General features: G+C 34.9%; 2 pseudogenes; both read right to left on the reverse strand.

Annotated features, from left to right (window-relative positions):
• Positions 1-2,171: 2,171 nt before the first annotated feature.
• On the reverse strand, positions 2,172-4,183 carry LOC107415123 (desmethyl-deoxy-podophyllotoxin synthase-like; annotated as a pseudogene).
• Positions 4,184-4,590: 407 nt separating this feature from the next.
• Positions 4,591-11,909, reverse strand: LOC107415113 (serine acetyltransferase 1, chloroplastic-like; annotated as a pseudogene).
• Between the last annotated feature and the right edge of the window lie 605 nt (positions 11,910-12,514).

Here is a 12,514-nt window from a genome sequence, read left to right on the forward strand (position 1 = left end):
TACGAAAACATCGATAACAAATAAACCATAATTTTCTCGTAATACGAGGTTCAACCATTAAAATACCGCGGGCATAATTTATAAAATTAAACCACCAACTTAAACAAATATTTTTATAAAATATTTAACCCAATTATGCCCGAAAAATAACACTTAAAACCACGTACGATTATTACTGAAATATACTTTGCTCATGCACAATAAATAAATTAAACCACAATAAAATAATAATCGGAAAATTCTTAGTAATCCAAAATTCCGTTTAGTATCAATGGGTAAAAATATATATATATAAAATAATATTTTTTTCCCGACTATATTTAAATTCCACCACATGAGCATAATTTCAGATACCAATTTAACAGCAATTAAATATAATTAATTATCCCAAAATACTTATTAAAGGTGGGTCACTCACCTGGAGCACTCAATTAAACCATGATCCACCGTGGGATCAATTCCACGACTCACCAGTGCTCCTAGAACACAATTCACACACAGTCAAATAAATTAATATTTTATTCGGGTAAATAATACCCGGTACCCAGGGGGTCAAACACAAACATTATCCAAAATTGACAAATTATATGTCTATGGAAAGCTTGTGAGATGAGGATCACATTACCGACCTCCATTGAGCCCAATTCGACCGGAAACTTGAGGGATCTCTCAAACGGTGGGGATTTTGGGCAATCTAACCCTGGAAATGGACTCAGAGGGGTTGAAAATGGTGGAATAGAGGTATGGGTCGGGCTAGGTTGGTCGGAAACGGCGAGAATCGCCCGAAAAACTTAACCGGCCGCCGCCCACTTCACCGGCCCGATCTGGGCGCGTCCGGCGGCGACTGGCCGGGAAAATTGGAGGCTAAGGTCGCGGGGAGCTGGGCTTCACCGGTGGCCGGCGCATGTGACTTTCCGGCGACTGAAATCCGGTCAAAGAGAGAGGGGGAGAGAGTCAAAGGAGAGAGAGAGAGGGAGAAGTCTTTGCTGGTTTTTTGACCGGCTCGGGGAAGAAGGAGAAGGGAAGAAAAGGAAAAGAAAAGAGAAGGTGTTTTCCCACGTGGGAAAAAGAAAAAGAAAAAGAAAAAGAAAATAAAATAATAATAATTAAATAATAATAAAAACAATATTATATAAAATAATAAGAAAATAATATGATATTATACATGGTTGACATGTGGCACCTCACTATGGTGACACATGGTCACATTTATTTAGTCACACGTGGCACGTCGTTACGCATTTAAAAATAATATTAAAATAATATAGTATTTGAAAAACTCTAAAGGTCCATAACTTCCAAACCACATGTCCAAATCGGACGTGCCGCTAGTCTACGGACTCGTATCAACTAGTACTTCACAACCATGCATGAGTCAAAGCTCAACTTTGCACGAATAAACTCGGCACCCTTGGACAGTTTGGACCTCAACTTGTTTTGCTCATAACTTTCAAACCGTAGCTCCGTTTTCGACGTGCTACTAGTCTACGAACTTGTGCCAACGTGTACTTCGTAACGGTACCTCAGTCAACCTAGAATTCCAACCGGAACAAAAAGTCAACTTTTGACCCCTTCGGTCAACGGTCAAAGTTGGAAAATTTCCGTTGTACTTTGGGACGGGGTGTTACATAGTAGTATTGTCCAATCATCAAACTTTCATATATATAGATACATACATACATATATATATATATATATATATATGGAAATTCTATGGTGAAGATGGTCCGCATGAGGACCGCAGTATTAGTGACGGTTTTTCATAGTATTAACGATGATTTTTTTAAAAAAAAAATCGTCGTTAATACTATAAAAAACCGTCACTAATACTGTGGTCCGCATGAGGACCGTCCGTACCATAGACGAACTGTATATATATATATATTCTTTGACAATTCCATAAGACAAGTTTAAAATATCAGAAAAATTATGCACTTGCTAAAATCACAAGTTCAAAAGTCTTCCCTGCATACAAATTTGAGTTTACATCTCGGGATAACATAAGGTATATTTTATAGAAGTGTTGTTGCTGTTGTTGGTTTTATTGTTATTATTGTTCTTCAATGATGCATAGGATTATGAATAGAATTTGTCTTTATGAGATTTTTACTTCCAAATACTGTCTAGAAATTAAAATAAGCAGGGAAAGAATAAAAACAAAAACACAGGGATCATTGGAGGTTCCCTGGAAGGAAGACATTCTAATTGCTATCACATTACATTATAACTTATATTAATTTCAATTTCTTAATAACATATATATTAATATATATACAGAAAGAGAATTGTTCTTTTGAAAATTATCCAGTTTATAGTAGACGGGGAGGCGATATGACGACATGACTGTTTCATTGTTCAAATTCATGAGAGTGAAGCAGTGAATGGGATGGCAATCAAATATAAATCGTTTTTCTTTCCCACAGTAACTCCAAAGGCTTCAGTCATGTCCACATTCTCGGGTTGTATTCCAGTGGGAAGTTGCCAGTTGAAGTGGTAGAGTAGATTAGCAAGAGGAAGCTCAACATTTGCCACCCCAAATGCTATCCCAGGACACATTCTTCTTCCTGCTCCAAAAGGAATATATTCAAAGTCTGTGCCCTTATAATCAATGGAACTTCCATCAAACCTTTCTGGTATGAAGCTCTCAGCATCATCCCAATACTCTGAATCTCTTCCGATCGCCCACGCATTCACGATGACTCTGGTTTTTAATGGGATTTCATAGCCATCAATTTTGCAAGCCTCCCTGCATTCTCTAAGGAGTAACAATGGAGCTGGAGGGTGCAGCCTCAGAGTTTCTTTGATCACCAACTTCAAATAGCTCAATCTCTGAATATCTTTCTCATGGATTAGTCCTTTATTTCCTTGGCAGAATTTTCTTACCTCAGCTTGTGCCTTCTCTATAACTCTTGGGTTTTTCATCATTTCTGCCATTGCCCACACCATTGTTGTTGATGAAGTATCAGTTCCAGCAGTGAAAATTTCCTGCATATTTAAAATTGTTTTAAGGTTTTTCAATAAAACTGCATAAAAACTTTATATACATATATATATATATAGTTTTTCCTGTTCGAGGTTTGCGCGCAGCATGGATGCAGAAAATATATACAAACCCAAATCACAGCTTTTATGTTGTCGGTTGTGAGTGGAAATTCAAGGCTGCCACTTTGCTGAAGTCGTAGCAGAACATCAACCAGATCTTCCTCCCGCGGCCGACTTTCATCCCCACCGTTTTTTTCTGTCATATGTTTCTGTCTGTGTTCATGGATGATATTTTCAAGAATCTGATTAACCTTGCCGCGAACCTTCTTCAACTTATTAGTTGCCATCCACCTTGTTATTTCAAGAAATTTATTTGAAGGAAACTGTTCGGCTAAATTAAATCCTCCTGCTAATGATAAAGCTTTCTCTGACAATGATATAAATTCATGTTCGTCTTGGCGTTTATCACCAAATGCTGTTCTACATATTATGGAACTTGTTAAGGAGAACAGCTTACCAGTAAAATTGATTAGTTCTGCAGATGAGCGAATAGACTGAATAAGATTCCAAACCTCATCTTCTCGAATAGAAGCGAAAGATTGGACCCTCTTGATGCTTAGGAGCTCTATAATGCAAACTTTTCTTATCTGCCTCCAGTAATCTCCATATGGAGCGAAGGCAATATCTGAGCCACCATAAGTCAAGACTTGCATCGCAAGAAGTTCTGGCCTCTGTGCGAAGCGAAGGTCATGGGTTTTCATTATCTCTCTGGCCATCCTTGGGGATGATATAATTTACTTGAGCAACTTGGCCTAATTGTAGATGCATGAAAGGTCCATGTTTCCTGGCTAGTTCTCGAAGAGCATGATGTGGTAGTGAGCCTACCAAGTTGTGTAAATTCCCTATAACAGGTAGCTTCCATGGACCTGGAGGGAGCTTAGTGGAAGATCTGCTTTGTTTTACAAACCAAAACAAGGAGAAGATGATAAGGAAAATGGTGAGGGATAATGAATACTGAAGCTCCATAGCTAGACATACTACTCAGGAAAAACAGAAGTCCTTTAAGTTGGTACTCTGACCAGGATTTTTGGCATACATATAAATGCTCTTGTGGAGGAATATTATATTATTTTATAAATCCCACTTTAACTACGAGTCTATTACACAAGTAATGCATATATATGACAATTTATACAACAAATACATGAAACATAGATGGATATAGAATCATTCCAATGCTGGGAGTACTTATTAAATTCAATTCAATCTTTTCTTTCTTTATTTTTCTTTTCTTTTATTATTATTTTTTTTTTTTTCGCCTTCCGCCGCCTGCTAGTGGTATCCAATCTCAATCTTAACAATGTTGTGGCACAATCCCATTGATAGTTGCCTATTTTGTCGTAGACCGACCTAAAGAGAAAAGAACAGCTCACCTAACAAAGCTATGATGTACATAGCCAGAAACTTATCACGGTTTGAATAGTCATAAGAATTCAAAAAGACTTCAAAGCCATATCTGGAAAACAATCTCTATTTTTTATAAAGTTTATTTATATAGTGAAGAATAATAACTTATAATAAGGGGGAAAAAATAGAGAGAGAAGAAAAAGTAAATGAAGTCTCAAATTATTCTACAAAATGTTTTTGTCAGTCAGCCACCAATTAGTCTGGCAAGGTTTCCAACAGCAGTAGCATTGGAAGGTACTTCTTTCAAGGCCACTGACCCTGCACCTATTTTAGCACCTTCTCCAATCCTGATGCCCCCCAAAACTCTACTTCCTGCTCCTATGGATACCCCTTCACCAAATCTTAGGATGCCGACGAATATGATCCCACAAACTTTGCCTTTTCCACCCAATGTTACATTATGCAGAATTGTAACATTGTCTCCTGCAACTGCTGTCTCTCCCATCACAATTCCAGTGCCGTGGTCCAGCAACAGCCCACTTCGAATTTTGCTCCGAGATATATTCACTGCTTAAACCTCCGAAACCTGGCTCTGAATCGACAATGCCAAGGCTGTCCTACCTTGTGACCACAACTTATGCGCTGCTTTATAAGCTTGGCATGCTTGGAAGCCTTTAAAGTTCAGCAAGCAATGGACATAGTTTATACAAGCTGGTTTGGAGCTCCTCTGTTGTTATGATAGTCAGAGAAAAATGCTTAGAAAAGTTTCAAACAGTGCATTCCTTTAGATGCTTGAATTGCTCTGCAGTTTCATGGCCAATAAATTTGCCAATGCAGTTTTGAGTGAATTACGCGAGAAAATGGATGAGAAGTAGTAATTGTACAAGAATGGATCAGAAATTGTTGTGTATCTAATACAGCTTCCTCTCGGATCTTCAACCAGATATAATCATCCTCATCAATGTTGATGTCTTACGGAATGATTTCAGAGGCACGAACAGCATTCTGATTTTCTTCACCGAAACCGGGCTTGCTGCATAGAGAATTAGTACTGATATGGTAATATTGGGTTGATTCCAAAAAGCATGGACCTGTTGAGAATTGGCTTCTATATAATTAGGATAGAACAAAGACTTCTAGTGACTGTGCTGATCGCATTTATGATAGATACATGATCGAAAAAATAAAATGTTACTTGTAGGTTAACGAATATTTGTCTAAATTTTTAGATAGATTAGCACCTTTAAATGAAATACTTAATGTTTAAATCGTAAGGTAAGGGAGTATATTTAGTTGCGCCTTGCTAGAACACTATTTCTTTTCTTCTTCTTTTTCACCTTAAGTTAGAAGATGTGACACCTCCCACTTTGCCATTACCATTAATAGACACCAACAAACCTTTGTTAATGAAATCTGCATCTAACTATTAATCCTGAAGCGTTAGATGGTACTAATGAGTTAATGACATTATTTGTGGACAATGATAAAGCTCCAATGACAGCTCAAACGACAATGAATTCAATGATTACGACAACAACGCATCTTATTCTTACAACATCTTCAGTTCAAGAATCTACATCTCCCATTGACATATTGCAGAAGAAAAAAACTTCAGGTATCGTTATATTTGACTTTTACAGTGCTCAAAATTAAAATTATGCTGGAAACATTATGCATGTATGACTAACATGTCAACTTATTATTATTATTATTTTTTTTTTTTTTTTTTTTTTTGGGTAAGAAAACTTATAAAGATGAAAGAATGCTTTTTGCGTCTAATATATGTTTTTTTTTTTTTAATTATTATTACTTTTGACCTCCATACCAAACAAATCCTAAATTTTTTTTTTTTTTTCTTGCTGTTGAGACTCAAACTCAGCTCATAGGCTGGGCTATTGGTGCCTCTTACCACAGGGTTACCATACAGTCTCAACAAACCCTAAATCTTATGAAGCATTGTTGGGTCCATTCCATGGCCCAAATCTTATTTCTTTTTTTTCTTTTCATTTATATTTCATAAGAAATTCTACTTGCAATGTCAAAATGATTCTACACAAATTCTATTTTTAAAAATTCATCCTCTAAGCCTTTTCATATTCTTTTTCAAATTTTATTATTCTTAGTTATAAAAAAAATAAAAATAAAAAATTCTTTCCTTCAATATGTAGCGTCCTCCTATGATAGTGGCCTTTTTTCTCAAAAATAAAAAATTAGTGATATGAACTTTTAAAGTTTTTTTTTTTTTTTTTAATTTATGGAGCATTTCAATTTTAGGTCATTTTTCTGAAAAGTTAGAAAAATATGTAAAGTAAAGAATTCAATAAATTTTTGACGCGACTAAGTAAACTTTTAAAAGTAAATTGTATTGTACTGATAATCAAATGCTTTAAAGCAATACACAAGAATTAATTGAGACAAAAAAAAAAGGTGGTATGTTGTTACAGCCATCGAGCATTGGAAAATCAATGGTATGGTCAATCTTAAAAGCAAGATGACAACAACTTTTCTAATGGCAGAGGGAGGCAGTGACTACTGCTGAATTTATAAAACTCTAATCCTAATTAAAAAAAAAAAGAGACAAACAAAGAGAAGAGAAGGTGAATGAATTTTTGGTAAATTACTATCTATACAAACTATATAAAGTAAAAATAAAATTGTAAAAAAAACCTCATATTTCACCCCACCTTTTTATTTGAAGGATAAAATACCATTGATTTCCCTTTTTTTTTTCTCTTTATTTTTTTTTTATAAAAATTCCCTTTGAAAAATATCAACTCCAAATTTATGATCTAATTTAAATTGAAATAAACGATGAACATTTGATAAAAAAAATTTTTTTTTTTAATAAAAATCAGATAAAATAGAAGAGTAAAGAAGTAGTGAGTTTTGTCATATTTGGATCGATTAATGTGAACACAAAAAACCTAATATTTATGAATCTTTACAACAAAATCCACTTTCTCTTCCTTTTCTCTGTCTTAAATTGTTCATTAATGTGAACAAAATTTGTTAGATTTTAAGGCAAGGGTTATTTAGAAAAATAGCCACCTTACAACTCCATCTTTGAAAAATAGCAAAAAAAAAATTTTTTTTTTTTAAATAGCCACCTTGAGACAAAAATACCTTTGATAAAATTGAAAATTACGCAAAAGGGTTTTTTTACCCTTTCCTTCTTCTTCTACACAGCCGTTCGTGGGGTTTCTCTAAGGCCATTCTTTGCATCTCATCTTCTCTCACTCTCATTTTTTTGTATTTTTTCATATCTAAAACTAAACTCAGGTAAAAATTTTATCTTTTTTCTTATTAGATGAAAGTAAAGAAATACGTGTTTTTTTTGTTTTTTCTCTTTCTCTTTTTTCTTGTATTTTTTGTTAGTTTAGGGTTCTTTAAGCTTTTTATTTAATATGTGTATGCAAGAAATTAATTTATGAGCTATTATATGTGATTTTAAAGATACTTAGGTGGCATATGGTTTGAAAATGGGAGAAATTTTGTGTAAAACTGTAAAATTACAAAAAACAGTAAAAACGGAGGAAATTTGGCGAAAAAGATGAACTTCCGCCAATTTCCTTCAGTTTGTCAGTTTTCGCAAAATTTCCGCCAATTTTTCGCCAGTTTTCTGCCAATTTTCCACCAGTAGGAAAAAGCTATATTTGGCCAAAAAAAAAAAAACAGAATCAATTTTTTTAATACAGTTAATATATTTATTTAGTATTATTCAAAATTTTATATATTTATTGATTTAGTTTAACATTATTCATTTAATTTTGTAGTAAAATAGAAGATGATGATATTGTAATTGCGGTTTTATACAATGGTACATTGGTACAAAATGATGGTGGTAATTGGGAATATCGAAATGGTAAAAATATAATGGTTTCCGTCAGTAAGAGATGCACAAAATCAGAGTTAGAGGATGAGATTTTCAATTCTATTGAGATAGATCGAAATGCATATTTGCTAAAGCTAAAATGGATATATGGATGATGTGCAGAAAAGTTGGATCCTACAGAAATACGATGTGATAGGGATGTGAAATGCTTTCTTCAAGAAGTGAGGAATGGAGGGATGACAATGATACGGCCTCCATTGTATGTTGAGGTGATTTCAAAAGTTGAACATGTATGTAGAAATGTTCATCAAACATCATTTGCTTCGGATAGTGGGAGTAATCTTCATTCTTTTTCTTGTCCTCCAATTGGCGTTCGTCTTCCACAAGCTTCCGGTACTGAACCTATTCAGGCTACATCTCAGGGAATTATGGTTCAAGAAACTCAGTTTAGAGATCAAGTCGATGTTCGTGGGGCCTAGACATCATTTAACATCCACGAAGGAGTTGATGTTGGAGGTGACTATGCTAAACGGTTTCCTAACGATGAGGAGTATGAGCAGTTGCATAATATTGATCATGATGAGAATTACAATGCAGCAGGGGATGATGTTGATCATAATGATGTAGATTTTGATCATGAGTTGCCGGACGATGATAATGATATGCATCCTGAAATGAACAATGAAGGAATTGATGATGTTAGGGTTCATCGTGCTACAAATGACCACATATCATCGAGCAACAGAAGTGGTTCTATTGCCATATTTTCATCAAAGTTCACTGGCTGTGAGAGTATAGTAGTTGGATAATTATTTCGCAACAAACGTGACTTACAGAATAAATTGAGTATCTATTGCATGCGAGAAAATAAGGAGTTCAAGGTGACACGGTCAACTACACAACGGTATGAGGTTGTATGCTTGGAAAATACTTGTAAATGGCGACTATGTGCAACCACATTTGAAAATGGATAAATATTTGTTGCGAGAATTTTTAATAATGTACACAGTTGCTTGTTAGATATTGTGCATCGAGAACCTAAGCAGACCAGTAGCCGGGTTATCGGGCAATGTATCAAATCTAAATATGAAGGTATTGCACGTGTTTACAAACCCAAAGAAATTCAATATAAATTTTTGCAGAAATATGGGGTAAATATAAGCTACAACAAAGCATGGAGAGGGAAAGAGTATGCACTTAACAGTGTTAGGGGATCTTCAGAGGAGAATTTTGCTAAGTTACCTGCCTACGGTTATGAGTTAGTGTCGAAGAACCCTGGGACTGTTACACGTATCAAAACAGACGATAATAACAATTTTGTATATTTCTTTATGGCGATTGGAGCAAGCATTAGGGGATTTAAATCCCACGTAAGACCCGTGTTGGCTGTTGATGCAACTACATTGAAAGGGAAATACAAAGGGTACATGTATATTACATCGGGCATGGATGGCAATAAGCAAATATATCCTTTAGCTTTCGGCATTGGAGATGGAGAGAACGAGCAAACATATACATGGTTTTTCCAAAACCTCAAGGATGCCATCGGAAATTTTTCGGATTTGGTGTTTGTGAGTGATAGGCACCCCGCTATTGAAAGGACATTACGCAAAGTTTTTCCCAATGCATACCATGCGTTGTGCACGTACCATATAAGCAGAAATATTAAAGCAAATGGATATGCGAAAGATGAATCAATAATACAATGTTTCATGCTCGCAACTAGTGCATATTTTGTTGAAGATTTTGAGTTTTATATGGGGCAAATTGAGGAAAAAAACAGTAGGGCTGCCCAGTACATTCGATCATGTGACCCTACAAGGTGGGCACGTTCTCTTTATCCATGTAGAAGGTACACTATCATGACCACCAATATTGCAGAAAGCTTGAATGGCATTTTGCTAAATGCTAGAGAGATGCCAATAGTAACATTTATAGAGCACATACGAGATTTACTGCAAAGGTGGTTTTATGAGCGACGTACTGCAGGTGCAAAATTAACAAACCCTGTGACTGACCATATGGAAGAGCAACTCAAACTACGAAATTTAAAGTCCATCAGACTATGTGTGAAAGCCATTAATATGCATGAATTTCTTGTGGAAGGTGGGAGTTTGAGGGGTACAGTTAATCTCCAATCAAAAACATGCTCATGCAAAGTCTTCGATCTTGATCAATAACCTTGTGATCATTGTATTGCCGCTTGCAGATACCGCAAAATTGCTCCTTATGGTATGTGTTCTCATTACTACACCGCGGATGCATATCGTGCAGCTTATACTGAGTCCATTTACCTTTTGTTAGATGAAAAACAGTGGCATGTCCCGGATGACGTGGCAAGTCACATTGTTTTTCCACCAAGATGGACACATAGGCGAGCCGGTAGGCCGAGGATGCAACGCATACCATCCGAAGGTGAAGATATTATTGGACGTAGATGTAGCCGATGCGGTGGTGTTGGACATTATAGGCAAAGATGTACGAATCCATTGTCTTATGCTTCGAATTAGAAAGTTTTAATTTAGTGTTATGGTTTAATATGCTTTGATAATTATTTCATATATTGGATATAATATTTTCTACTCCACGGTGGAAGATTTATTAGCAATCTTTTTTTTTTTGAATTTAATCCCAAATAAAAAGAAGCTTTCTGGAATTGATTTTCGATCTTTAGTTTACATATCATTTTATGAAAATGTCCAAATGATTTTGAAAAAAAAAAACAAACATATATCATTTTTTCTTTTATTTAAAATGGTTATTGATTTTAAATGTCACTACATTTTTTGTTAATTCCATCTTCATCTTATATAATATTTGTCTCCACTCCCAATTTTTTTTACCCCACTATTAGCTTATATAATCTATTAGAAATTGATTTTCCAAGTGGAGGAAATTAGTTTCTGATAGGAGTAAAAATTATTCAACAATTTCCGCTTGGAGCAAATTTTTTCCAACAGGAGGAAAACTATTTCCACTTGGAGGAAAAATTTTCTGCCTGGAGGAAATTTATCCAGAGGCTTCAATTTATCTCCATATGGGATTTCCAACCGGAAAAAAAAATTTTCCTTCAGGAGGAAAATTTTTCCGCCTATAGGAAATATTTTCCGACAAGTAGAAAATTTTTTAAAATTTGCAATTGAGTTCGTAAGGCATTTGTGCATAACGGAATTCTAATAAATAAACACGGCACATTTTCTATAGGTCAATTACTTATCCTTACATCAATACCACATTGTTATCTTTGTTAAATGAACATTATAAGCTACCATCATATTTACAATTAAAAGTTAAATATAATAAAGAATATGCATCTATAAACATGACAAAAGGAAAGAAAAATGCATTACCACTCAGCTCATATGCTTAGTTCTTTGTTGTAAGCCTCATATGCATACTTCTTCCTAAAGAACTCCATGTCATCTTGTGTGAATGTCACTGGTAATCTAACATGTAAAAACTCGATAGTCTTGAGTGTAAACATGCCACAGTCACCACTACAAAAAAATAATTATTATAACATATATTACTATTATTAGAACCATATTCAATAGTTAATATTTATTCAACAAACATGCTCATAAAAGGATGCAGACAGCATTAAATATGGTAACATTATGCATAATTTCTGGAAATAAATTTCTCCCCTGTTTCGGTTACCAGCCTTATCTGAGTCATATACAGTCATACGACGCTCTTTCAAGTCCACGTGCCCTACCAGCCAATGTATGTTGCGCTTGTTTAGTGGAATCAACAACTGTCAATACATTACAGGATTTTAATTAGCACAACAAATAAAGGAAGGCACATGAATAAATGAATAGTTAACATTACACAATTTGGACATGTATATTTTACATGATTTATGCATTTCCATGGCTTGGACTCCTTCATTCGAATCCCCAGCACATATTCTTGCATTGCGTATGAGAATTGGAACCTAGATGGATTGGCAAGGAACTTTCCATAACACTGCTCAATGTATACCGACAACGAAATAATTTATTAGTTATCCAAAATCATAATAGCCACATATAGGACACCTGGCCATTACTTACCCAAAATCCTCCATCTATCACCTCAAAACTAGGATAAAAAATATCATGAAATCGATTGGCATGTACACGAAATAAGTATGGCAGGACTTCCATATGCTGCATTGAAAAATGAGTTAATTTTAAATTACATCCATGCAGTTGAACAACTATCTATGGAATTTATCAAATTATAAAATAAAAATCTTGATCGAAAAATACTTACATCGTGATTCAGCCACTTCTCACTGGTTATAAG

The sequence above is a fragment of the Ziziphus jujuba genome, chromosome 1 (genome assembly GCF_031755915.1).
Source record: "Ziziphus jujuba cultivar Dongzao chromosome 1, ASM3175591v1".
Taxonomy (NCBI): Eukaryota; Viridiplantae; Streptophyta; class Magnoliopsida; order Rosales; family Rhamnaceae; genus Ziziphus; species Ziziphus jujuba.